We start from the raw sequence: 19,719 nt of genomic DNA, 5'->3' as shown, positions 1-19,719 counted from the left end.
CCATAGTAGGTGATATTTTTTTGACAGCCTTACTGAGTATTTCCTGTCAAAGTCTTTTCATTTAATTTTGTAGAACCATACAGATGACATTGTTTGAATTGTCGGAAAACAATCAACAATTGTTTTCCAACAGACTGCTGCGTTAGCTAAAACGATGCAATATTCAGGAAGATTCGAGGGCAGATTTACATTATTCCTGGTTAATCAGAGTCACTATAACTGGTGCCCAGTATGTGAAGAAGTAGACATGTTGACCTCCACATATATCTATGGCCAATACCAATTTATAAAACCAGAAGCATTAGATTTTATTTTATTATTTCCAAAGAAAAACTAACCTCAACTAACCTCTTTGCAGAGCTGCTGTAAATATGTGTATACAGAGCTTCGTACATATTGTGCTGTCATCATGCATTTTTTTCCCTTCCCTTCCCACTACCTGTTCCTGAACTCTTTCAATAGATTTCTGTTGTGGATTGAATTTGTTTTTGCATGTTTCTCTGCTTTCAACCTAGAATAGATGAATCAAACTGGTGTATTCAGAAGCCCTCATATCTTCTGGTAGATGTTATACGTGCTGGATAAGATAAGAAGTGCATCAAGACACACTAGGTCAGGCAATCTTCTACTTCAAGGTTGAAATGTTTTGGAGTTCCTAACATTTTTTTTTTCTTTTACAAATTGCACCTCTGGAACGTGTCCTATTGTTGTCAAATGCCTGGTTTGGTTATAAATGAACAACTGGTCTTGTTTTTGGTTCACACATAAAGATAATTATCAGTAGTTACTGCCTTCCCTTATGTTTTGCCTTCTACCATTAAAGACGGGTTGTTTTGTCCCTCGTAGGACGATGAGACCAAAATAGAGGCCTTTATCTGATGACTGAAGACTTGACCCTGGTGAAAATGGACCACACACCCTTCTGCATGACTGCCTACGTCAGGTAAACACACACCCTGACATGCAGACTTTCTTCTGTAAATACTAAGGTTGGCTTTGCTATTAATTGAAATCATGATTTTGAGCTTCTTGCAGAAAATGATCAGTCTAAGTTTTACCTTGATGGTGTGTCCCTGAAGCATTTTCATTTTGATGGAAGTCAACTAACACTTATCTAACTATATGGTTATTTCAAAGATCCTTCAGCTTCTTCAGTACGGGGTTTGTAGGACTGCCTCCCTTTTTTTGCTCCAACCCATCATATTAAAATATGAAAAGATGACTATCATGTGATCTCTGCAAGGAACTCTTTCCTCATCGTCTTGGCTTCTCCATGGTTGAAAGCATGCTGGCTCTCCAGACTTGTTTGTGTGCACTTTTGCTAACCTTTCCTGCAGCAGATAAGAGCAGCATTATTGATGTTTAGAGGGTTTGCTCTAATGTGGGTGCATTCTTACGACAAATCTGTAGAGAACATGAGGCCAAGGAAACATGTGGAAAGTGTGGTAGAACTTTTAAACTAAAGGATTCAGAGATTTTTTTGACTAACATTGTACCATGGATTAACATGACCCTATTGTCTGACAAAAACATGTCTTTTTTGCTTTTGAATAAAAAAACATATATTTTTCATTAAGTGCGGCACTTTAAAATTAGCTTGAACACAATTACTTTGTACCATTTAGCAGTACAGTTTAACTACCTAATGCAATAATGACATTATATATAGTACTTGTCATAATAAACTCACATTGCATGATTAAAATGATTTCAACAGTTACTAACTTTATGAAACACTGTTTATATTACAGGCCTTAAAGTCTGTTAGTACTCAAGCAGTTTGTCAGATTAACTCCTGCAAAACACAGTGAAATAGACAATAAAAAATATTCTAATTGTTTATCCTAAGCTAACTTAGTTATTTGTCAGACAGATTTAAGTTCAACCGACCTCTTAGTATTAGGGTGACCAGACGTCCTCTTTTTCCCGGACATGTCCTACTTTTCAGACCTAAAAAAATGTCCGGGGGGAATTTAAAAATCGTCCGGGATTTTGGTCAACTGCCTCAAAACACATTACATAGCTTACAGTGCATTGTGATTACATTGCCACTCCGTTCCACTACTCCATTCCAGGTTTCTTTGTATGGCAAAGAAATCGGTAGCACGTGTGTGTCTGCCGATTCTACCCCCCCCAACAAAAAACTGTCCTACTTTTCAGAAACCCAAATCTGGTCACCCTACTTAGTATTGTCATTTGAAGATTTCTATTGAACAAGAGAGGCCTTTTCAGCATCTGCCAGGGAACCGTTTGCAGTGCAGGAAACAGTTAGCCGCTCAGTTAGCCGCTCAGCTAACCACTCCCTTAGTGACTCAGTTAGCCGCTCAGCTAACCACTCCGTTAGCGGCTCAGTTAGCCGCTCAGCTAACCACTCCGTTAGCGGCTCGGTTAGCGGCTCGGTTAGTGACCGGAGGAGCGTCAGCAGGGGGCCAACAGACTGTTTTTTGTTAGTTGTGTTATGTGATCATCCTTCCTTGCATTAACCCAAACTGAAGTTGGGTTAATGCAATGCATTGTGGGATGAACCATCCTAGTAGTTCAGTCCTTCATGGCTGGATCCCCAACAAAAGGTATTGATAGACAAAGACATATGAAATCATCACATAGTCTGTCAGTTATTTCAGATAATACTAAAGTAACTTGACAATTTCTGCTGGGTGTTTTCCTAATAAACACACATTTTACAGAAACAGGGTTTACTAAATTCAGTTACGAACAAGACCCTGTAAACCAGATGAATATTTTTATAATCTTAAATTGTTAAACACTTGGCTATCCTATTAAAATTTTCAAAAAGGAGCCAGTTATACTTCTCTAATAAATGATAACACAAATGTAGGTGCAGACCACAGCACTGGCTGTTATGATTCTATTTTCTACACCTTTTCGCTCTCCGTCTAATGACTTCCTCTCGTCCTCTGCCCTGCAGCTTGCCTCCCTGAGCTCATCGCAGCTTGTCACATCACTTTGGGGTCAGTTCATTCTGAGGCCTGCAGCAGGAGACCTCCACAGGTTCTAAAAACAGATTTGACAGGCCTATTAAAATGAGTGATCTCCACTGCCTTGCTCTTGTCTGCTGCTGTAGCCAGAATGCGTACTAAGCTGTCTTCCCCAGGGTAGAGACTTGGGTAGCAGGGCGAAAAGCCTGGAAGATAAAATGACAGTGGCACATAGCTGGCAATGTGGCAGCTCCCAGAATTATCTCCTGATGAGGTTTTCAATTTTGGGGAAGGCAGTGGAACCTGAGCTGCTGTTGCCTGGAGGCACTGAGCCACACAGAGAGAGATGAACATAGACAGGAAGGTTGATGCACATGTGCAGACACTAGACGATGTTTAAGTACAGCAGAATATGAACAAGCAAATGTCAAAGAAAGCGAGGCAACAAAAAAAATATAGAACATAAATCATTAAAATCTGTCTTCCAGTTAAAAATAATGTAAAAGCCATATTATTTGCAGAGGTCACTCTTGCATGCATGGTGATGTTAAAGCATCTCTGAAGACATGGACACAAACAAAGACAAATTGTTGACAAGTACTAGAGGAAAATCCTGCCAAAAGTTTTTTGGGATTTGAATTTCTTACAGAGATTAAACAAAAAAAGCTACATTTGAAATCTGTAAAGAGCTTTACAGATTTCAAAGTGCATCAACAAAATGCATAAGCTTCTGTTTTAAACCTCAGTTTTAGGGAAACTTTGTTGAAATTCAAAATAAGTCTGAAGATATAGCTTAAAAAAAAGTTGTTTCTTTTTGCCAATCTTCAGGTGTGATAAATGGAGGTAAAGTTGAACTATTGACACAAAAAGTACATTCAAGGCATTGTGTAAAGATTTGCTTGGTTGTCTTACTACAATTGAGGTAACAATAACTTTGAAAGAAGTCAGTGACCAACACAATCACATGAACCATCCTGTGGAAAAGGCTGGTCAAAGAGCAGCACACACCAGTTTATGACCGCTGTGGTTACCAGTGTGAGGAGACACCAGGTCGTTGTGATTATCTATAACTCTGCCACACATGTTTGCAGTTCAACATCTTATTAATTTAACCACCATGTTTCCTCTAACTTTAAAATATTATCTAGTAACACCAAAAAAGAGTCAGTACAGAATCAGCTGCTTGGCTTATTTATTTGCTTGTTGGCATAAAGAACGGCGTTAACTCTCCACAATGTCTCTATTTCCACTTTGACCTCTTGGTGTTACTCAAGCTTCTCATGACTCTTCTTCTTGGTGTTGCTGTTGTGATTTCTACATCTATCGTTACTGGACTCTTTTTCTGCGTGGTCTGCTAAAGCAATGCCTGGAAGGTTAGGCATTACCTGTATATCAGCCTGGATCTGGAAGTACCACAGGCTCTGGTTCAAAGTCCTCTTTGCACATCCTGCATCTCGGCTAATAAAATTTTTGCTGCCATTTCTACTTACACACAAGATGGATGAGGAGAAGAGTTTGAAGCTGCAACGTCTCTTTGCTCCTTCGCCGAACCATAAATAACAGCAAAATAATCTGGCAGCATAGGACCTCTCCGGTTAGCCTGATTGTTTAAAGGGTTGGAGCTCGAGCCCTTTAGTTAATATCCGTATGTATGAAGTGAAGCCGAAGGCAGCATAGTCAAAGAATCAATTGGGCCCTCATAAAGCTGGACTGGATCTCTGTTTCGGTGCGTGAATGCACACACTCAGCAGACTGAGCTTCAGGGGAAATGCTGCACTGTAAATTTATCCAAAGTTTACCTTTGAAAAAAAAAACATAAATCTTTTTACCCCTCCTCCCCCCAAACAAAATTTCTCTTAAATGGCATCAAAATAAGCTGTGATACCTTCACTTAAAAAAAAAAAAGGATTGTTGTCTTCAGAGTTCTCAAAAACAAAGCTGCTGTAAATGTCATTTCTTAAACAACATGACAGTGTTAAAATAAAAAAACAACAACTAAGTATGTTTGAATCAGGGTCCTAAATGGAAAACCCCTGAGATGATGCATAATTATCTGACTAAACCTGTTCAGTAAGATGTATATAGAGTTGAACCCAAGAAGAGGATTAATCTCTGTACAAATCTCTAAAGCAGATCTCTGTTGGAAAACCTCGAGGTTGACACACTTCTGTAGTGAAGAGGGCAGAGGAAAACAAACTGAAGCGCTTTTAAGTAGGCCTGCTTGTGTCTGGCCTCCACAGATTACAGAGAAACACTCTGTCAGACCACTGGGTAAAACGCAATTCATCAAAAAAAAGTGGAAAATAAAAAAAATTGAACGTTATTTTAGATTCTCTGAGGCGCAACGTCGTGGGAGCTTTCATCCTTTCAACCTCTGTCAAATCTCTCATAAAAAAGAAGTCATGGTTTTAGACAATTCCTCTCCAACACCTTGCTCCATGTTTGAATTGTAAATTTGTTGGCACAAAGTGAAGTGGGAGCTGCTTCCTCAGAATTAGCTATTCTGTTGGAAGGGCTGCCAGGATGTGTGAGCGGGACTTCCTCTGAGGGCCACAGCTTTGAGCTGCTGTCTCCTGCAATCCACCCTGATCAATGGCTCACTGTACGAAGCCAAGTCCCTTACCGACTCTGGCAGACAAAAATGAAAAATGATTTTTTTTTTCCCTCCTTTGCATTATAATATGAGATCAAAAGCATACACATGATAGTTGCTCATATTTTACGCTTTGTGTACTAGAAGTGCTGCGCCTGATGATGTGAATTATGGAGAAGTGTAACTTTAAGCTCTATTTTACACTCAGCACCATGCTGGAACTTCTTCATGCACAGATTTATTGAAGTGTTGGAAACGTTTGCCTGAGATTTTGGTCCAGTTTGATATGAATGTATCACACATGTGCTGCAGACTCCTGATGTTCTGTACTCAACTGAGATCTGATTATAGTAGAAACCACTGGTTCCATTGTCATGAGCAAAAAAGCTATTTTAGAGATAATACACTGTGGTACTAAAGGAATGCGCTAGATAAATAGTGTTCCTTTTGTACTAATAGGATTAAAATGTGGCAATAAAATGATCTCCTACCTCAGCAGCCTTAATCGCTAATTCTCTGCAGGATGGAGCCATGCTTTCATGTTCACCAAATTGTGAATTTACCATCTGAATGTAGCAGCTGAACTCGAATTTGTTCAGACCAGGTAATGTTTTTCTAATCTGTTATCCAATTTCAGTGACCCTTTGCAAAATGTAAGTCTCCTTTTCTTTGCTGGAGTGGCACCCTGTGTGGTCTTCTGCTGCTGTAGCCACACCTTTTTGAAGGTTTGGCATGTTGCAAATTCAGGGATTGTATTCCAAAAAAATTGGATGAAGCAGCTAGCTTAGCTACCATTTCCTGTCTACCATTTGAACTGATCCCTCTATTCTCCACTGACCAAACAGGCATTTCTGTTTACATAAATATTGCTCCTTGGATGTTCTTCTTTGTGTGATGAATGTTAAATCCTAGCAGCTCAGCAGTTTCAAGATACTTGGACCTTGCCCATCTGGCACAAACAAAGTCACTCAGATGTTCAAAGTGACTAACCTCCACATTCTGATGCTTAGCATGAACTGCAGAAATCCTAAATAAACAGAGAAAACTGACTGTTTGGCTCCACATGGATAGATGGATAGATGATATATTATAGGAAACCATTATGTTTTTAGCAGAACCTTACCTCTGGAAGATTCTTTGCAGTCTGACAAAGAGGAGATGAAGAGAGGACAGATGCAGCAGTGCCAGCGGAGGCAACGACAGGGATGATGGAAGCTAAACTAGCATGAAACTGCCTTCAGTCATGGATTACCAAGGCAGTGCTTTTCATTACCTGCCTTTCATAACAAGATATTTATGGCAACAGGAGGTGTTGGAGAAGCATAAAACACCTGCAACCTATTTGCTTCAGAGATCAAAGCCTGGTGTGTGTGTGTGTGTGTGTGTGTGTCTTTGCGTGACAGAGGTTGAGAATAAATGGCGTGGAGAAAAAGTGAATTGTATTGGGAAATGGCTCCTATGATATGCTATATTATTGTCTATTTCACACTTGTGTGAGTCTGCTGAATATATTGCATGGGACTGTTTTTCTTTTTTTAAGTCCAGGTCTGTTTTAAGTCCTATAGTGTGTTTGTTTTTACACTTGCAGACATATTATAAATTGTGTAGTTATCTGGTAAATAACCAGCTGTGTTCACACATTTCAACGTCAATTTTAACCAACATTGAAACATTTGTTCACCTAATAAATCTAATTAAACCACACCAAATGGGAGCAAAAGTAACCGTACAGGTAAAGTGTAAAACATAGGAATGACTCTAACATGTAGTGTTGAATTTGACATGTTGATAGTAAAGCCTGGTTCACACAGAAAGACGATTTTTCAAATCCTGAGTCCCCAGACATGGTGATGATAAATCTTAGACATAGCAGCATGGTTGTAAAGTTTGGGCATATAGCCACACGGCAGGACTAAGACACCACTCAAGATGTGTGTGTGTGTGTGTTACCAACATTCAAATTTCAGTCTCACAAAACCTCCAGAGACCAAATATGAGTTCAGAGTAAAAAAAAAAAATAATATGACCAACTGGGAAGAATCAATGGTGATAGTTTCTGGACCATTTTTGACTTAAAAGAAAAAACAATGTAAAAAGCAGTCTCTCTCTGTGTTGACATCACTTTGCTTTCTGATTGACTACAAGTCACTTTCCACAAGCTGCGGCTTGTTTGTCCTCAGGAAATACATCACACGCCAAGACAATCCAACATGTTCCCCGATTGGAGATCGAAGTGATCCCCACATCCTCCTGAGCGGACCAGATCACTCAACACACCACACAAGCACGTTCATATCTCTCAAAATTAACTTAAGAGCCATTCTGCTTATCAGGGCATCCTTAAGATTATCAGAGAGGAAAACTCAGGACAAAAATCAGCATAAAAATCTGGCCGTGCGAATGTCATGCGAAGCAGACATAAGTTTGTGACTGTTGGATTTGTTACAGTCTTCTTATAAATTATTTGCCTTGCAGAAGTAAACTTTCTACCAAAAATTATTAACTACAGATAAAGTTTTCAGTACAATTGCGAGTGTAACGTTGGCATGCCTTCTCTCTGTGTGAAAGTAACCTGTGATAATATGACTAAGTTCATCTTTAAGTGTTTTGATCCCATAAGTTAGTTTTTATTTGATCATTTGCAGACAAACCTTATGGCAGTGGAAAACAGGTGCATGACTACCTGGGGATATGGATGACAACATTGGATATCAAGGATTGTTTTATCAGATATGGATATGGATCATGGGCTGCACAGTGGCGCAGTTGGTATCACTGTTGCCTTGCAGCAAGAAGGTCCTGGGTTCGATTCCCGGCCCGGGGTCTTTCTGCATGGAGTTTGCATGTTCTCCCTGTGCATGGTGGGTTCTCTCCGGGTTCTCCGGTTTCCTCCCACAGTCCAACAACATGACTGTCAGGTTAATTGGTCTCTCTAAATTCTCCCTAGGTGTGAGTGTTTGTGTGAATGGTTGTGGGTCCTGTATGTTTTTTGTGTTGCCCTGCGACAGACTGGCGACCTGTCCAGGGCGAACCCGCCTCTTGCCCGGAACGTAACTGGAGAGGAACCAGCAACCCTCCAGACCCCATTAGGGACAAGGGTGAACAGAAAATGGATGGATGGATATGGATCATTTAAAAGAACCTCTGAAATCAGACTAAGACAGTCCTTGAAAAAACTTTTTCTACTAATGATCAATGCCGTGAATGGTAAATGAAATTAATCTTTTATAGTGCTTTTTATGTCGTTCTGACATCCTGTGCCCTTTTAGACTTGTTCAGAGCCAGAAACTGATCCACTGACGTCCAGATCGGAAGACAACTAATCCAAGGATACATTGAGCTGTGGCAGTCTGGGAGCTGGAATCAAACCCACAACTTTCCAATTACAGGACAGCCACTTTCGCCATTGATCCCAGAAGTCAATATATGTAGGTGAAATTTGTTATTCACAATTTACCAGAACACTGAAGAGGTGCTAAAAGCCTCTCAGATTAAAGCAAGTATTTCTTGTTTCCTCCTTTTCCCATTTTCACAGGCCACCAGTCTGTGCATGTGGGTGTGAGCCGTGTGTGTGCGTGTAGACCAATCAGTGAAAGCTGTGGACAGCTCGGTGCACTATGCTTGGGGGCAGCCATCTGTCAGCTGACGCTTGGTCGACACAGCAATCAGAACGCTCTGCAGCGGGTCCAATCTGTTCCACCACAGGTAGAGCTGTCTGAGTGCTGCCATCAATCTACACTCCCCCTATTTATTCCCCGTCTTTAGTCCAACCTTTTATAACACTGCCACTCATTCTTCACCTTGTCTTTTTATCCCTCTATCATTTCCCTTTTCATCCTTCAGGTTTTTTAGGCATCAGCCCCGGTCAGAAACCGAATCGTATAGATTGGATAAGCCTCACATTATTGCGACTCTTCTTGTAATTCCAAAGCCGAATTGCAGAGCTGTTGTTTTGAGCTGCCGACAATGCTTATATTTTCTGGCGGGGCCATCACACTGTGTATGATCATTATCATGGCAGAGTGCTTACTGTGACGGTCAGTCCAGCAGGCTAAATGTGCCATCCTATCCTCGATCCGTGCCAGGGAGATCTTTTCCCCCTTCGTGCTTTGTGCTGGCAAACGGCCGGACCGTTGATCTGATCAGAGCCATGTTAATGGCAGAAGGCAGCTCTTCTAACCAGACTGCTTGGCAGGCCAAGAGGCCTGTGGCAGTAGAGGTGACATCCTAAACGCCACACTTCGATGAATTATTGAACAAGACCAAAGCAGAACTGTAGGAGAGAGGATTGGTTGGTTTCACTCTGAGGCCCATAAATGGATGTCTGTCACAGCTTTGAATGATAAACATCCAGATTAAGTTGGACATTAACTCTGGGATAGTTTTTATGATGAATATCCAATTTAATCTTTACACTGACTTAACATAGTTACTTGGGTTTAAAATGTATGATTATTACAAGTTGACCAATGATGTTCCTGATTTCTCTCCAATTTACATTTGTCAAGAAACGATGTGACTAATTTTGGCTTTTCTTGTTGGTGCGTTTGCTTCCAATAAGCCACCTCCATACAATGTTCTGCTTATTTCAGATTGGACATTCATATAAACAACAAAACATTTGAAGAAAAGGAATGATTTTTGCTGAGAACCAAAGAACAAGATGTCATACTGTAGATCACAGGTGTCCAAAGTCAGTCCTCAAGGTCCAGTATGCTGCATGTTTGAGATCTTTTCCTGGTTTATCTCATCATCTGGATTAAATTATCAGGCCTCTGCAGAACTTTGACATGCTGATTGGATACTTGGATCATTTAAACCAGCCGTGTTGGAGAAGAGACATCTAATACAGGCTGGATACTGACTCCTGAGGACTGGAGCTCAACACAACCATAGTTCAGATTGACAATATGTTTGTTTTTAACCCTCTATCAAAAAGATCTTAGATGAGAACTTTGATAATATCCAAAACTAATTAAGGTTTCCTCATCACTACCATCACCAGAAGGATCCAAACCTTAGAAGATTTTAGTGGTAAATCCAGTTCAACTTTAGTGGTTTTGGGATCTTCTGCCCATTTGTTTACATCACACCAGCGGTTTCTCTTATTTTGTTAGCATCTACCCAGCATTAGCCATCATCCACTTCCATAAAGAAAAGGTCTTACGTTATCTCTCTCACTTTAATTTGATGAGATTGCAGATGACTTTGAGTTACTACCAGTTATGAAACTCTTACTACTACTGCACTTTTCTACAAAGTCTTTGGTTAGTCATTTCATCAACCAGTTCTGGTACTTTGCTTTCTGCCAGCAGATGGTCTGCGCCAAGATCTCCCACTTAAATGGCAAGAATCATCTGCATAAAATTATGCCCATCAAAATCTTGTTTTTGGACCATTTTTTTCCTTCAGTTTTTGCTCTTTTTTTGTAGATTTCTGTGCCAACACGATCAAAACAGATTGGCAGAGTTTTAACACCAGTTTGAATAAATTCTTATTAATCATTAGCTAATGAAGGAATATATTTTTTTAAAGTAACTCCTGAACTGATTCTTGTTTTTCCTTTCTGAATTCCAGTGATTTTATGCACAGCTCACAAACCAGCATGTTGGGAATTAGAGATTCTGTCAGAACAGATCAGTGTTTGAGGTCGATGTGTTTTAAATGATGGAAGCAAAACCACACTACATATTCAGTAATTCAACACGATCCTGTTTAGTTTAGATCTATTGTTTAGCTCAGGCAAAAGCTTTGGTTGTCAGAATACCAAAAAAAATGACATTGTGACCTCATTTTTGGATGACAGCGTAGTGAGGCGTACTACTTGGGTTTAAACGGCATTAAATGACTTTAATAATTCTGATATCTTGATTTATTGTGTTAATATTGGAATTAAAAGTGAACAGTTGATTTGTTTGTTTTAAATAAGCAGCATATTACAAGAAGGAGCTATAGACAAAAAAAAGGTTTGTGCAAATATGAAAAACACAACTGGAGTTGGTTTTTTTCTTGATTAACTTGCACTGAGTGAGATTATGGATTATCATTTGAAATGGACCCACCAGCTCTGGTAATGTGGACTGTAATTTCAAGGAGTAAACAAAGCTCCCAATTTAATCATTTATTTTATGTATTTATGTTTATTTCTAATATGGCTTGAAAACCTGGCCAGCCAATTTCTTTTTATGCGCAGTGTCTTTCATTTCCTCAAGATAACCAGCTGGAGGCGTTGGCTTCTCTACTTCTACTAGATTTAGAAGTAGTTGGTGTTTTCTCAGTAGGATTTTGCTAAATATTTTAACCATAAACCAAGCCACATTCCACCACACTCATTTCTACGATGACCAAAGGCGAGCGCAAAATTAAACCCCGAGGTTTTGTAACAGTCCATAAACGTCGCTGGCTCACTGAGAGACCTGCTCATTTGGTCACCAGGATGCTGTTTTGGAAACGTGGACTCATCTCCTTAGCCGGAAAACGTTGCCTTCTTTTATCTAAACACTTCTAGCGTTTCAAACGTCATGTCACATCGTTCCGCTGCCAGTATTGCAAAAAACGTTTTAGTGGGATTATAAAGAAGGCTCACAACCTTTTCTAACAAATGGAAAAAAACCATCTGACTCATTTCCAGCTGCAGAGGTTTATGGCTTCTTGTGTGATGACGGATAAATGTTGTGCTTTCAGGAGGCAGGAGGAACACCTCAAAAATGAGTGGATGTTTATTCATACCTGTGGTACAAAGTTAATCCCAGGTTTTTATGGAGGCAGTTTTGCACGTACACCTCTTTTGTTGTTTGTTTGTTGATTTAGGAGGAAACGCCTGCTGTTTTAATAGCAGTTGAAAATAAGATCCCCCTGTTCAACCGGTTTGCCTCTTAAACTGAAGTAGTCACAGCTGATTAAACAAGAGCGAAGCATTTAGTATTCATTGTTTGCTGAAAAGCCTCTTTAGTTCACCCTCTGTTGGTTACTCCTATGAGGAAAATGTAACACATGGATTATGAAGAGAAAAGGCGTAAGATGGTTTAAATGACTATGACACACAGATTATACATGGTTCCTGGTGATTTATCACCTAGGTATGAGCATTGCAATGAGCATAACTAAAGGTTTCTGTATTGTTCTGAATACCTTGTGGGGTTTTTGGGGGGTTTTTTTTTGGTCTTCGCAGACACAAAATGTGTATCTAAAAACACTTTGGGTATGCCTCGTATCTGAATAAAAAGACGAGTACTTTGATTGTGACACAAGATGCACCAGACAGCAACTCATCCCAGCCTTTCTTTCAGCAATAAATCCTCCCTCCGCCGTCCATCTCTCAGCTCTCAGATCAGCTGTTTTCCCGCCCACTCCCAGCTCTAGCTGTCACTAGGCAGGACTGCAGGGAGCCGCTGACGATATTTATAGCCAGCCGCCGCTCTAAGTGATAGATGTCACCTTCGCACCGCTGTCTCTGGAGCGCTGCATCAACCACCCTGCCCCACTAACAAGCTGCAAAGTGCTGCGGATGCACAAGAGGAAGTGTGTGGAGGTGGATGTTGTGTGTAGGGAGAGAGACGGAGAGGGCACAAATACGAGCAAACAAATTAGTTTGTCGTATTGTTTTCCCAGCCGACTTTTCTTGTTCCCTCGCCTTGCTTCTTGAAACCTTTTGTGCTGAGAAGTTTTAAAATGAAATAGTTTGAGAGTTGCATTCCTTACTCGTTGCATAGCCAAGTGATGAATGAGGAGGAGGGCGGATGAGACGGGTTCGCGCTTCCACTTGGATGTTTTGGCTAGGCTGCATTTCTTACGAGAGGATATCGTAGAAGATTTGCTCGTGATCGATCAGATTGCAAAGTCGCAGCTTATCTAAATGCTACCACCAGCTGAGATTCCACACACAGGGAAACGCATGACGTCTTGACGAATGAACCAAACATGAGCGCATCACAAAACCACCTCCAGACAAAAACACACACAAGCTCAAACCTTGAGCTTTGTTCCACCATGCAGTGCAAAGTGAAACCCCCACAGCTGCTGTCACTTTTACAGGAAGTCATCCTGACATTTTCAATCATCTTTTTTGACAGAGATATTTTTGGCACAAAAAACAGAGCTGTCCTTTGAAGGCGTCTGTAATACAAAATATATATCAAGTCTGCCTGACAAGTGGAATAAGCTTGTCAAAAAGCTGAGGCTTGAGGAAAGGAGCTTCTGGCTGGGGGACTTAACTCGGTATTGTTCAGAAACTCCTAACCGAGGTGGAGTTGTTCTTCAAACGTCCGCCGTTCACCCCAAAGGCTGTCCTCTGCTTAAACCTGCATTAGTTTTAAACTTAAAAAGCAGTGTAATCCTCAAATGGGGCAGTTGCTGTTTTATTTACAGCAGGATGACAAATGATGACCGTGCAAACACGTTTGAGGTGTCAGAGAAATGTTTGAGGAAGTGGCGCTACATATCCATCAGCAGGCAATTTTTCTTTTTCTTTTACAAAAAAAGTAGTATTTGAAGATTCTGTATTTCTGAAGGTCTTCTTACCTCTCATTTTGCTCTAAATTATGAATTAATAAGATAGCTTTAGATTCCTGAACATTTTCTCTTTTTTTTTTCAAAACGCGGCCAAGAAGGCACTATCCATTTACTATCCTTTTAAAAGAAAACAGAATTAGAGGAAAGTTTGTAATGGATTTGTTTTGACACGACCTGATGCACATCAAAAGCGTTATAGTGGTTAAAAACATTCAGCACGTGATCACGTTTTATTCTCTTCGTCATAATGCATATTTGGCTTTTATGAATTACGAGAAAAACAATGAAATCAACAAATTGTTTTGAAAATAATAGGAAAGCATTGAGTGAAATATTTATATTTTAACCCTTACATAAATTAGGCTAATTTAAATAAAAAATTTTCCTTCCATGTTCATAACCTGAAAAAAGCAGTGAAAAAATCCTACATTATAGTCAGAAAATGTTGACAAATTGATGAACTAATCTAGTACATAAATCCTTTAATGTTGGAATAAATATTATAAGTTGTGGCATGAGCTGCACAGTGGTGCAGTTGGTAGAGCTGTTGCCTTGCAGCAAGAAGGTCCTGGGTTCGATTCCCGGCCCGGGGTCTTTCTGCATGGAGTTTGCATGTTCTCCCTGTGCATGGTGGGTTCTCTCCGGGTTCTCCGGCTTCCTCCCACAGTCCAAAAACATGACTGTCAGGTTAATTGGTCTCTCTAAATTCTCCCTAGGTGAGTGAGTGTGTGAGTGTGTTGTTTGTCTTGTATGTCTCTGTGTTGCCCTGCGACAGACTGGCGACCTGTCCAGGGTGAACCCGCCTCTCGCCCAGAACGCAGCTGGAGAGGAACCAGCAACCCTCTTGACCCCATTAGGGACAAGAGTGAACAGAAAATGGATGGATGGAAGTTGTGGCATCTATGTGTGTGTGCGTGCTGGGACTCTGGGTCACTGAATTGACCTGTCCCGTTCCAGGGCAGCGATAAAATAGCCACTGAGTTTCTGAAATTCTTCCCTGTCTGGGGAATGTGTTGACGTGGATTTAATTCATCTTGCCATACGATGCTGGCCGTCTCCCTCCTCTGAGAACTATTAAAACATTTAAACATTTCATGTTAAAACATTTCACAGATGCTACTGGAAAGCATGGCGGCTGAAATCAAGAAAAACAATGGTAGATGGCAAAACTCAAACCAAAAGGTTTCGGATTAACTGTAAAACAGTACAGTCAGTGTAAATTCATCTGTATGCTAAAAATACACCTTTTTAAATATGCTCTGTTTAGTCAGTTTTTTTTACCAAAATCTTTCCTTAATATGGTAATTTTCTCCCTATCTTCACCGTCTTAATAAATCTCATGAACATGTTTTAGAGATTAAACACAACTGTACAAAACTAAATATTTTGTTTTTTGGTGATAGAAAATCCAAAAAATTTCGATCTTCATTTATTCTAAAAATATCAACTTTACACCACTGGCGCACAAGATGGAGCAGCTTCACATTTTACTTATTTTTCTAGAATTTTTGCATCATTCATATAAAATAATAATCTTTGAAATTGTATTTTAGGAAAAAAACTATGGATTTCTTCATCTCTTTCCATTTTTTTCTGTTCTGCACGATTTAACTGCAGCACATTTACATGTTTGTGTTAATCTTTTAAGATGTGATCAAGATTGCGCTGTGTTTGTGGTAAGTTTATTTGAATCTGCTGCCACTATCTGTGTTAAAATTATTGATTGGACATAGCTGTCCATATTTGCAGTGGATATATTGTCATCTTGATGAACGTTTATTATTTTATTATTGATGTTTATCACAACTATCCACTGAAGTAGGACAGCCAAAGATTTTACACATAAAACATCAAAGTTCACTAGAACAACTAAAATGAGTTCAATAACATGTTCAATAGTTGCAAACAGATGTTTTTTTTACATCTTTTTCTTGATTGCATTCTCTGGCATCATGAAAAGTACTGGCATCTTTGCCGGACTCACCTATGGAGTATAAAACAGAAGACGAGTTCACTTTCTAGGATTGAGTCGTGACAAACAGCTGATACTTCAGGAATTTTGTTGTCAAAAAATGCCTCCACGCATCTTGATAAATGAGCATGGTTGTGTATTTCTCTTACTCCTCAGAATGATCAGGCTGGTTGTAACGTCAGAATGTGTCAGGGAGCATTTGTGCCCGTTCCAGAGTTTCAGTGTCAACATGTACATGTATGAACCTTGTAAATGTGTGTGCATGAGTTAACGTGAGAGACTAGAGACTGACACAGTGGGCAAATGTCATCAACTCCTGCTGCTTGGGGGTCTGCTGTCACATGGGTGAAGAGTGAAGACAGGAGTGCTGGCACCGCTCGGGGAAACGGGGACAGAAAAGTCAAGGAACTGGGGGTTGGTGGTCAGACAGTTGGTGGAGGATGTGACAACACAATCATGCTGAAAGCAACCAGCCGGCCCCCATTGGCAACCCAGGTTTCATTACCCAGCTTCCACCTGTCCGTTCTGCTTAAACTCTTCTCAGCCCCTTTTACCACAGCAGGGACAGGATGGTTGAACTCCACGCTAAAGGCCGCCGGTGAAAACTAAAAGGAGGCGCGACGTAAATTTGCCACGTTTGCTTGGGAAGGATTTGCGTTGTCAGATGTTTTGAGGTGAAGCAGTGCGAGGTATTTACACCTCTATATATAGGGGGCATCCAAGCTCCATCGCAAATCACAGTCAGATGCAAATTGCTTCATCCACTTAGATAGACATTACAAGCACCTATAAAACCTGCCACAGTGTGCATGTTATGCATTGTGAGCTATCTATTTTAATCAGTGCTTTCAAGGCAGGATGTATTGGAGTTGAAGAGTTGTTGGGGGTTTATTTTAGGTTGTGTTTAGGTTATTAATAGTCTCGTTTTCACGGCTCTGATTAAATCAGCAGTCAGGATAGAGGATGTTCTGGAGACCAGCCGTGATCCTTCCTGTTAATTAATGGATTGTTAATCATGATCTGCCTCTATAAATAATACCAGGCTGCCTTTGGTGAACGCTTGTGAACTGTAAACAAACTGACAATGAATCTCGTCCTAAAATACAACCTGTGCTTAGATAAGAACAGGGGGAGTGCGAGGGGATGGTTGTTAAGACCAAGTTTCAGTTTTTACACCCTCCACCCATCTGCCTGTCCATAAATTTAATTGCGTCCATCAACAGTGAAATGCAGCTGGCACGCCTCCTGCTCACTCACTAGGAGTCGAGTTTGCTTGGAGTGTGAAAATAAGATCTGCCAGCTTCAATAAATGCCTCTTAGCAGTGTGATCAGACTGACATTCCAGCTATGTGCGACGTCCTCTGGCTAGGCTGTCTCATTAGCAGTGGGGGACTCCAAATTTATTGCACAGTTCAAAACTGTTTACAGTGCAGCATAAAAGTCTGTAGCAGAGCCTCACGTCTTCACATTTTGCCGCTGTCAGGCTTTTGTGTCATCTCTTTAAGTAGCTTCGAGTGGATCAGTGATGTCAGTAACGCGTTAATTTGTAACGCGTTACTGACGTCGGACCACTTTTTTCAGTAACGAGTAATATAACGCGTTGCTATTTCAAATCGAGTAGTCAGACTACAGTTACTTATCAAAATCACTGTGCGTTACTATCTTCTTTTGTTATTTACCGTAATCGTATTTCCTCTACTCGTCTTGTCGAGTGACCGACGTCTCTATGCGACAGAAATGTAAACAATGGAGGAAGATTTTGTTGGTGGAAAAACTGGAACTATTTTGAGTTTCTGTCGCCAAGTCCGATTATTATAAGCGGCTTTGGGCTTCATTTTTTTTTAAGTCGCTTGCAAATTTAATGAGCGGCGGGTTGCGCCTTTTTGGGCTCGTTTTTGAACGTGAAGTTGCTCATTTGGGCTTGGAAATAAGCAGAGACTCATAATAAATCCCAGAATTTGTCCGTCATTAAGGTAGTTTTACTCAGTCTCTCCCTGTCCATCATTTCCCCGATGATCCGTCCCGCTGTGTCTTTGTTAATGTCAAGTTAATATATTACCTCTGAATGACGTCGAGCTTCGCGTTGCGCTCCAGAAAACGGCAAACATCGAGACCAATATGAACAGCGCAATAAACGTGAAAACAGCCACGAATGAACGTGTCTGTAGTTGCCAATAATTATAACGGAAACTTAACGCCATTATAATTATTAATATTAAGATAAGTGTCACAAATCTGTGCAGCCATCTGAGTTGTGGAGCTGCAGGAGGAGATCTGGGCGCTGAGCTTTGAGACCAAACGCAGGGCCGTAACGCAGAATCTGGAGTCTGGGGGTTGGGGGGCTTTAAAATCCTTCTTAGAGTTTTCCAGACAACAGTGGACCACACAAATTACTCACGTTTTTTATTTTTTTGTACTGCTTTTTGTACAATCTCCTCTTCAGTTCAACCTTATCAGTGGAGACACATTGTTGATGTTGCCATTATAAAATAGCTTACAATTAAGTTTTGGCAAAGCTCAATGTGATTTTCACAGGAGGTGGAGTGTTGTTGTTAACAACTGCTGAAAGTAACTAAAAAGTTACTTTTAATGTAACTTAGTTACTTTCCAAATCAAGTAGTCAGTAATCTAACTAAGTTACTTTTTCAAGGAGTAATAAGTAGTCCGATTAAAGTTACTTTTTCAAAGTAACTATGCCATCACTGGAGTGGATTCGTTCTAGATGTAAAGATGTTTTTAGATGCTAGCCGCTAATGCTTTCTTTTCACTCACTCATTTCAGAGTTTGTGTTTGAATAATTTCAGTGCAATGCTCATGTGGGATATTTACCACTTCATGTTTTTTTAAACGCCAGCCAGGAGATGAGTCGGTGTTATGTCTAGAAATAACTGCCTACTTGGCAAAGAACCTAGCTTTTAAATAGTATTTCAGGCACTTTTATGTCAGGAACAAATGTTAGTAAATAGTTATTTCTTTTACCACTGCAAATTATCCAGCGAGCCAGTTTGATGGGCATTTAGATCTATTTTTGCACCTAAGATGATGTATGCAGGCTAAAATACATCTCAGCCTATCAGAAGCAAATCAAGCAATCAAAGAGACAGAGGATCACAGGACAAACGACAAACAAGGGAGATTTATTCTAACCAGTTAACCAACCAGTCGTGATTTTTGGGTGTTGAAAGAAGTCAAGGAATCTTGCATCCATGGAGAAAAGATGCTAAGTTCATGTAAAAAGACAGCAGGCTGAGATTTAGGCCCATTCTGACCCTTTTTGCTGCAAGGCAGCCATGCCAACAAAATGCTCCATTGTCCTGTGCAGTTAGTATAATTTTTATCTCCTATGTATGAAACCACCATCTGAAAACTGCATTTTCCATTTTTTCAGGTAAAAACCCAAGCAAACCAGCAGGCAGCTTGACAAAGGCAATGGCCTGGCAGAGAGCAAAAGAAGCTGAGCTCAATGCAAAATGAGGGAGAAATTAACGAGGTACAAATCAGGGAACCAGCAAAACAACAACAACAAAAAAAGATAACCACAAATTAAATTTTTGATATCTGTTCCGTTTAATTCCTGCTCCATGATCTTCCTGGACCAACCCAGTGACTCTACACTTGTCCTCATGTCTCCACTGGTCAGACTCAAAAGGCGGCTTGGCGGCCAGACTGTGGTGCTGATTATAGGTGACAGGGACACTGCTGGC

The 19,719-nt window shown here is 40.3% G+C and overlaps 1 long non-coding RNA gene across 1 annotated transcript; it reads left to right on the top strand.

Annotated features, from left to right (window-relative positions):
• The first annotated feature begins 852 nt into the window (after positions 1-852).
• On the top strand, positions 853-19,470 carry LOC122841779. The gene is made up of 4 exons (XR_006372433.1): positions 853-943; positions 8,802-8,960; positions 9,068-9,237; positions 19,404-19,470. It is a non-coding gene; the product is annotated as an uncharacterized LOC122841779 (long non-coding RNA).
• The last annotated feature ends 249 nt before the right edge of the window (positions 19,471-19,719 follow it).

The sequence above is a fragment of the Gambusia affinis genome, linkage group LG02 (assembly GCF_019740435.1).
Source record: "Gambusia affinis linkage group LG02, SWU_Gaff_1.0, whole genome shotgun sequence".
NCBI lineage: Eukaryota > Metazoa > Chordata > Actinopteri > Cyprinodontiformes > Poeciliidae > Gambusia > Gambusia affinis.
Note: the sequence above shows the minus strand (reverse complement) of the source record. Positions and strands in the feature narration are given on the sequence as shown.